The following is an 8,223-nucleotide window of genomic DNA, read 5'->3' as shown; positions in this document are numbered from 1 at the left end:
ACTCCAGCTCACAATTTGGGGAGCTAATAATATGCCTCATTAGAACTAAAAGTGCTGCAAAAGAGCTAACTTAGATAAGAAAGGATAATAATATTTCATAGATCCCAGATTCTTTTTGGCATGCTGATTAGGTATAGAGTATCCAAATCATAAGGAAAATATTTGAATCCTAGCAGACAGAATCCTAGTTATCTTTTATTAGCCATGAGAAACTGGTAATTTACTCAGCATACCAAATAAAGATGGCATGATTTACCTCATAAAGTTGTGATTAGATTTAAGCACATTTAATCCCTCTATCTAAATATGTCTTCCCTGTTATATTTTAAGGGTGCCTCAAATGAAATAAAAGATAGTTATTGTTTATTTTGCTTTGTGTGACAAAAAATATAAGCATTAGAAAAGCATTCTCTAAGACATAGGAAATAAGACAACGTGACCATACCATGAGGAGTACCTACATTCCAGTTACCTAATTTCCATGGCACCTGAAAAATCAACTCAGTTTTATATGATTGAGCTCTAATTTTTCAATGGGCATAGGTGAAGCTATGAGATATTTGAAAATGTTAAGAAAATCTTCTTTCTCTCAAGGAGCCAAGATTATGTTCTAGAAGCTGTATGTCTACATAAATACTCAAATACCATGCTATAATAAATGCAAAATGTTGGAAAAATTCAGCAATCTCAGCCCTACAGCTACAGGATATAAGCGTCTTTTTTAGGGTATACACAGAAGCTATCAGATCATTTATACAGCGATTGAGCTGGTTATTAGAATTGCTGAACTCATTCTTTTCTGTCACCACTTTGTCCAGCAACATTAGGACCAACCAACCAACTTTATTATATTCATTAGATTTCCAAAATTGTTCTTAAATATCATATACATGGTTACTCAGCTCTTTGCTTCCTATAAGTGGTTTATTAGGAGAATCCAATAGAACTATTTTTGTTCATCTATTTTTGAGTCACGCCATAGACTATTATTGTTCCTTTTACTACTGGAAATAGAGTCATTAGGGTCTTTAAGTCTAATCAGATTAGAAAGACAATCCCAGAACCAATTTAGAAAACACATTCTTAAAATTTTGTTCCTTTAGAATCAATCTCGGTACTGAAATCTATGTTAGTTAGTTTCTCCAGAGAAAAAGAAGCAATAGGGAATATATATATTAAAGAATTGACTCGCATATTATGGAGGCTGAGAAATCCAGACTCAGGAGGGTCAAAAATATATTTCCAGTCCAAGTTCAAAGACCTAAGAAGCAGGAGAGCCAATAGTGGAATTTGGATCCAAGTCTGAATCTGAAGACAGGAGAAGACTATAGTATGTTGCAGCTTGAAGATCATCATGCAGAGAACGATACAATTCTTTTTTATTCAGCTTTATTCTCTTGGGACTTTCAAACTATTGAATGTGGCCTGCCTGTATTAGCGAGGGCCTAATTCAAATACTAATCTCATTCAAAAAAAAAAAAAAAAAAACACACACTGCAGACACACCCAGAAATAATGTCTAATAAATATCTGATTATCCTGTGGTCCAGTAACATTGACACATAAAATTAATCACCACAAGAAAGATAAATTCTGACTGAATGATTATTTATTAAAAATTTTTAACAACACAAATAAGCAATTAATATATTTCTTTCCTTGAAACACGTATGCATTAAAGATGTTTTGGTTTTGTTTCTGTTTTTAATTTACAAGAGTATCAATATAGAAATGTCAGTGTGTACCTTGTTTTTGTGTTTGTTTGTTTTTTTAATCTTGTTCCTAGGGTGGAGTGTACCTTTTTGATAGCTGTAAAAGCTTCAATGTAACTTATTCTTTCAGGAGGGTTTTTTATGCTCTCTTTGATTGCATTGCTTTTCAAAAAACAAAAAGGAAGATATTTTAAGCAGTTTTTAAATTGAGCTATTTTTATTTGTGCATTTTTGAATATGTAATTATTTCCAAATACAAATTTTTAAAGCCAAGTCCCCATGTTGAAAGCAACCAATAGGAAGATAAAAGGAAATTAAAAACGTATTTTTAAGGACTCATCTAGACAACTTATTTAAAAGGCTTTTCTTCAAAACACAAAGGACAGACGTGTTTCAGAGGAACCTCAATTTTTGTTTCATTAATATTATAACAAATTATTAGCTAAATTGTGTTTTGAAGATATTTCAGGCTAAAGTTGAAGCTCTCAGCCTAACACGAATGAAAAACTAATGCTTTATATTCAGAGAAGTTAAAACACTTCATTTTCCCTCAGAAATTCTAAGCAAGCTTCTCTTTGGAAACCAAAGTTGATCATTTTACATTTGTCTGTAACTTTAGTCTTTTTTTTTTTTTTTTTTTTTGAGATGGAGTCTCACTCTGTCGCCCAGGCTGGAGTGCAGTGGCGTGATCTCGGCTCACTGCCTCCTGGGTTCACGCCATTCTCCTGCCTCAGCCTCCCAAGTAACTGGGACTACAGGCGCCCGCCACCATGCCTGGCTAATTTTTTGTATTTTTAGTAGAGACGGGGTTTCACCGTGTTAGCCAGGATGGTCTTGATCTCCTGACCTCGTGATCCGCCTGCCTCGGCCCCCCAAAGTGCTGGGATTACAGGTGTGAGCCACTGCGCCTGGCCTCTTTTTTTTAACTTTAGTTACAGACATCAAAAATCTAATCAATAAAGGTGCCATTTTGCAACAAAATGTATACTCTTTCTATCTCTACATAGAAGTTCTAAAAAGTTAATTTTGAAGTTTTTTGCAAGATTAATAATTCATAAAGCTTGGAGTCATTTATGCAACAATAACAGAGAAAAAAACATCTTTCCCTTTCTTTAAGCTTCATCAAGATTACTCCTTACTTCAAGACCACCCCAACAAAGTGAGAATGCACCAAATGTGATCTAACTTGTGATATGAATAACTATACTTCATAAGAATAATTCTAGTGTGACATTATATTTGCAGAAATGTAATAATTTAATTAATATTTAATGTGTCATGATTTTTATTTCATTTTAATGCTGAAATTATTTTTTAAAAGAATATGTATTCAGTAAGAGATAAAAAGCAAACACTGCCATTCCTTTTGAATTTGAATAGACTTGATTTGCAGTTAGATGTTGAATTAGTAATGCAGCAATGCCAGACAACATTAACAAATGCCTTTCCAGTAAGCAAGTATAAGAAAGTAAGTAACATTAATGCCAATGAAACTCATGTAGCTGAATTAATTTTCTATTCTGATGGTTAAAATATTGGGCAGCCAAAGTTGCCTTTGTGAAGATGTTCTATCTGCCTTGTTTTGCCATGACCAATTACAAGTGTTGTTTGCAGCTTCAATTTAAGGAACAGGTACCTATAGGAATTAATACACAAACTGGTTAATCCAACCCATGTTTATCAAATTGCAATAAAATTATGGTGGCATACACAACAGAAGACTCCTAATGCAAATATGGCCTTCTCTATTTCTCCACAGAAATGACATAATTATTATATCAGTAAGTGAAAACTAGGATAATGATTTTATCTCAATTTTTTGCAGATCGAATATTTTATTCTGCAGTTTCAAACAGGAAATTACATATTGTGCTCCAACTCCAACACCAAAGAATACCACTTCAAACAATAAAATATGCAATACCATAATGATAGAGAAGTGCTTGGACTATTCAGATCCACCAAGCCATGAAGCCAGTTGAGACTACTTTGCTATTAAATGACAGAATGTCTTTTGTTGTTGTCTTTCTCCATGAGATAAGAGATTTGCCTTCCCTCAATTCTAGGCTCTCATCCTTATAGTCTCATGATCAGAAAATAAAGAGGGTTTTCTTTTTTTTTTTTTTCAACTCAACAAAAAATAATCCTAGGGAAGAATTCCGATTGGAATGAGTTGGAAGAGGTTTTGCTATTTCTTTGAGTAGAACTGCTCTCAGAGAAAAACAATAGCCAACTTAAAAGTTCTTCATACAATGCATGCTATATATTAAGTCAGTAAGTGCTTAACGCATGTCAGAAAATGTAATTACTGATTCTCAGTTAAGGACAGGAGGAGTATAACCATATAGACCTGGCAATCTGACATTTTAGGTTTTAATTCCAATTATTTTGGAGATATGAACTTGGGTAAATTGCTTTGCAATTCAGAGCTTCAAATTTTGGTGGTAAAATCACCTTGATAGAGAACTCCTAACTCACTGTTTTGTTTTTCATTTGTTTGTCTTTTCAATGAGACAAAAATTGCCTTTTGTGCATAGTATGAGGCCTGTCCATACTAGTTAGTAAATGCCTGTTCAATCCCCTTTTCCATTTATGAGTTTTGGGATATTAACAGAATCCTTACCTTAGGAAAACATCAAAACTCTCTGTCTCACTTTCTTTACCATTGATATCCCTTCCTGACTGGACTGTGTTTTAGATAAAATGAAATTGTGCATGTAATGGAACTTGAAGTAGTTAAAGGCCTTTTTCAGTTGCAAAGGCTTATTATAGTAGATATGGTTCCAATTTTACTTTGTCACTGCAGACCTTTTAAAAAGCTAACAATAAGTCAATCAGCAATTGAGAACCAGAAACTAAAAAAAAGCATTCCAGTATCATATAACTTGACACTATCCTAGTGCTTTCTGAGATTAATAGCAGATTTCAATGTCATTATATAAATTATGAATGTTGTATAAGTAGGTGGTTAATGTGATTGAGCCTATTTGTTATGGAATAAAAATGACTAGAAATAAGTATGATCATAGCAAAAGCCTGCAGATGCTACTTCTGCTGGAGTCTGAGAAAGCTTTCTCCAAAAATGAAGTATGTTAAAAGGTTTTCAAGTGCAGCTGAGCTCTTTACCGATTTCGTAGTTCTATTCACATGATAAATTCTTAATATCTTTTTTCATTTTATATATATGTAAAACCAGGAGGAACTATTCTTCACAAATAATACTAATAAAGCCCTCTCCTCCCTGATTTTTTTAAAGGGCCTAGCTACTACAAGGAAGATTCTAGAAATGAGTTATTTAACTAGGACCATGGGAGCACATAAGAATTTTATTAGCAGTAGGATTTAATTATAACCACAAGGACTTATGTCTTTAAGGCCTTCAAGAAAGAAACAAGACTGCAATTAATGTAAAATAGTCAAAGCCATGCATTGGAATAAACTGTTTTTGAGCAAATCTATCTTTCATTCAAAGAATTCTCTATAAGAGGAAAAAAAGGAAGCACAGTGATTGAAAACAGTAAACAATTTATTACATAAATGGAGATATTATAGAGGAAAAGTGGTATTTGGCAGTGGAATTTTATGGACAGCCTAGTAAGTCATGGAAGAAAAACAAGCTGGCTTCTCTTTTTTGGAGTGATTAAAGTTTTGTAAAACATTTTTTTTTTCAGGTTTGTATCTCTGTCACTGATTTGCTACCCAGATTTCACATATCATGGACTGCCTTTCTTTTATATATTTGTTAATTTGGCTATTTTATTTTATTATTATTTATACTTTAAGTTCTGGGAAACATGTGCAGAATGTGCAGGTTTGTTACAAAGTTATACATGTGCCATGGTGGTTTGCTGCACCCATCAACCCGTCATCTACATTAGGTGTTTCTCCTAATGCTATTCCTCCCCTTGCTCCCCACCCCCCAACAGGCCCCAGTGTGTGACGTTCCCCTCCCTGTGCCCATATGTTCTCTTTGTTCAACTCCCACTTATAAGTGAGAACATGCAGTGTTTGGTTTTCTATTCTTGTGTTAGTTTGCTGAGAATGATGGTTTCCAGCTTCATCCATGTCCCCGCAAAAGACATGAACTCATTAAAAAGTCAGGAAACAACAGATGCTGGAGAGGATGTGGAGAAATAGGAACACTTTTACACTGTTGGTGAGAGTGTAAGTTAGTTCAACCATTGTGGAAGACAGTGTGGTGATTCCTCAAGGATCTAAAGCTAGAAATACCATTTGACCCAGCAATCCCATTACTGGGTATATACCCAAAGGATTATAAATCATTCTACTATAAAGACACTTGCACACGTGTGTTTATTGCAGCACTATTCATAATAGCAAAGACTTGGAACCAAGCCAAATTCCCATCAATAATAGACTGGATAAAGAAAATGTGGCACATATAGGCCGGACATGGTGGCTCACACCTGTAATCCCAGCACTTTGGGGGGCCAAGGTGGGCGGATCACGAGGTCAGGAGATCGAGACCATCCTGGCTAACATGGTGAAACCCCATCTCTACTAAAAATACAAAAAATTAGCCAGGCATGGCGGCGTGCGCCTGTAGTCCCAGCTACTCAGGAGGCTGAGGCAGGAGAATGGTGTGAACCCGGGAGGCTGAGCTTTCAGTGAGCCAAGATTGCGCCACTGCACTCCAGCCTGGGAGACAGAGCAAGATCCAGTCTCAAAAAAAAAAAAAGAAAGAAAGAAAGAAAGAAAGAAAGAAAGAAAGAAAGAAAGAAAGAAAGAAAGAAAGAAAGAAAGAAAGAAAGAAAATGTGGCACATATATACCATGGAATACTATGCAGAGATTTTATTATTTTTTTAACATGCTTAATTCACTTTATTTTTCTTGTAAAAAAATCCTATGTTGTAGCCACAGCTGGAGCCTGAGTCCTCTCCACAGAGACTCTGGCATGGGTCTTGACAAAATGGTCAATGAATTCCTGATAGGGAGACTTGGTGAATACATTCTCCTTCCAGAGGCCAGGGTCAGGTAGCTGTAAGTCTTGGAGATGGAATAAAAGGCGGCATTGGTGAAGTTGCCAAGGGTGGCAGTGCAACCCCTGGCTGAGCTGTATCAGTCATCAATACTGGCCATCAGCAGCAGCTTCTTGGGCAAAGTGGCTGAGACAATGCCAGTGCTGCTGGGTGCAGGGATGAGGCACACCAGCACAGAGCTGCAGTGGCCTGTCACCTTGCAAGTGACAGTGTGGGTTTTGCCAATCCTGTTCCTCTAGTAGCCTCTGTGCATGGGGACGGTGGAGAGCTTGGCCAGGATGTTGGCCCATCGGATGGCAGTGACAACCTCCTTGGGGCATTTAACATCCAGACGGACATGGCCATTGTGGTCCCTGATGGCAGTAAACACCTTCAACCTGGTGCACTGGCTGGCGCAGGTCTGCTTCTGCACCAGCATAATCTTCAAAACTTCATCTTTGAGAGAGGCCCCCAGGAAAAGGTCAATGATCTCAGACTCCTTGATGGGCAGAGAGAAGAGGCAGATCTCCTCCAGGGATCTGATCTGCATGTCTTTGACCAGGTGGCCCAGCTTGACGACCAGCATCAACTCCTTATCCTCAGCCTGGCCTCCTTGAACTACGGAGTTTTAGCCCCTGCCTCAGCCCCTACCACTGAGGTGACCCCAGCCCCAGATGCCACTGACAAAGCCTCAGGAGAAGCCACCACACTTCCCCATCTCAGGGCCCCTGGGGCCTCCAGGCTCTCCCATTGCACCAGTGTCATCCTGGCATTTGGTGTTTTCTCAGAGAAGCAATTTGGTTATTTTAAATGTCATATATTATACTTCAGCTTTTCTTTTTTTGAAATTGACCTATACTTAACATTTGTTTGAGTCTTTAGCCTTTATGCCAAATCTGGTACTTTAAAAGTTATTTAAAATTACAGTTTTGTTTTTTTGTTTTTTGTTTTTTTTTTTGAGATGGAGTCTTGCTCTGTCACCCAGGCTGGAGTGCAATGACGAGATCTCAGCTCACTGCAAGCTCTGCCTCCCAGGTTCACACCATTCTCCTGCCTCAGCCTCCTGAATAGCTGGTACTACAGGCACCCACCACCACGCCCGGCTAATATTTTGTATTTTTAGTAGAGACGGGGTTTCACCGTGTTAGCCAGGATGGTCTCAATCTCCTGACCTCGTGATCTGCCCACCTCGGCCTCCTAAAGTGCTGGGATTACAGGCGTGAGCCACTGCGCCCGCCTACAGTTACAGTATTTATATGATCTAAGATCATATATACAATGTATATAATCTAATAGGTATATATATATATCTACATATAATCTATATGTATATAATCTCTGGCTTTTTTGAGAGCTGAGATGGCATTTTATAACTTGTGGTTACATTACAGCATCTATCTTAATGACTATAGCGGAGATACTACTGGTAATGAAATGGCCTTGTTGTCTGGGGTGCCACCCAAAGTTCTTTGTCTCACTGCCGAAGAAATCAAGGACACAGACAAACCAAGGGTAAGATTAGAGCAGAAA

The 8,223-nt window shown here is 37.3% G+C and overlaps 1 pseudogene; it reads right to left on the bottom strand.

Annotated features, from left to right (window-relative positions):
* Window positions 1-5,286: 5,286 nt before the first annotated feature.
* LOC100968683 (small ribosomal subunit protein uS5-like) lies at window positions 5,287-7,950 on the bottom strand (annotated as a pseudogene).
* Between the last annotated feature and the right edge of the window lie 273 nt (window positions 7,951-8,223).

This window comes from Pan paniscus, chromosome 9 (genome assembly GCF_029289425.2).
Source record: "Pan paniscus chromosome 9, NHGRI_mPanPan1-v2.0_pri, whole genome shotgun sequence".
In the NCBI taxonomy this organism is placed as follows: Eukaryota; Metazoa; Chordata; class Mammalia; order Primates; family Hominidae; genus Pan; species Pan paniscus.
The sequence above is the reverse complement of the archived record's forward strand: the minus strand, read 5'-3'. Positions and strand labels throughout refer to the sequence as shown.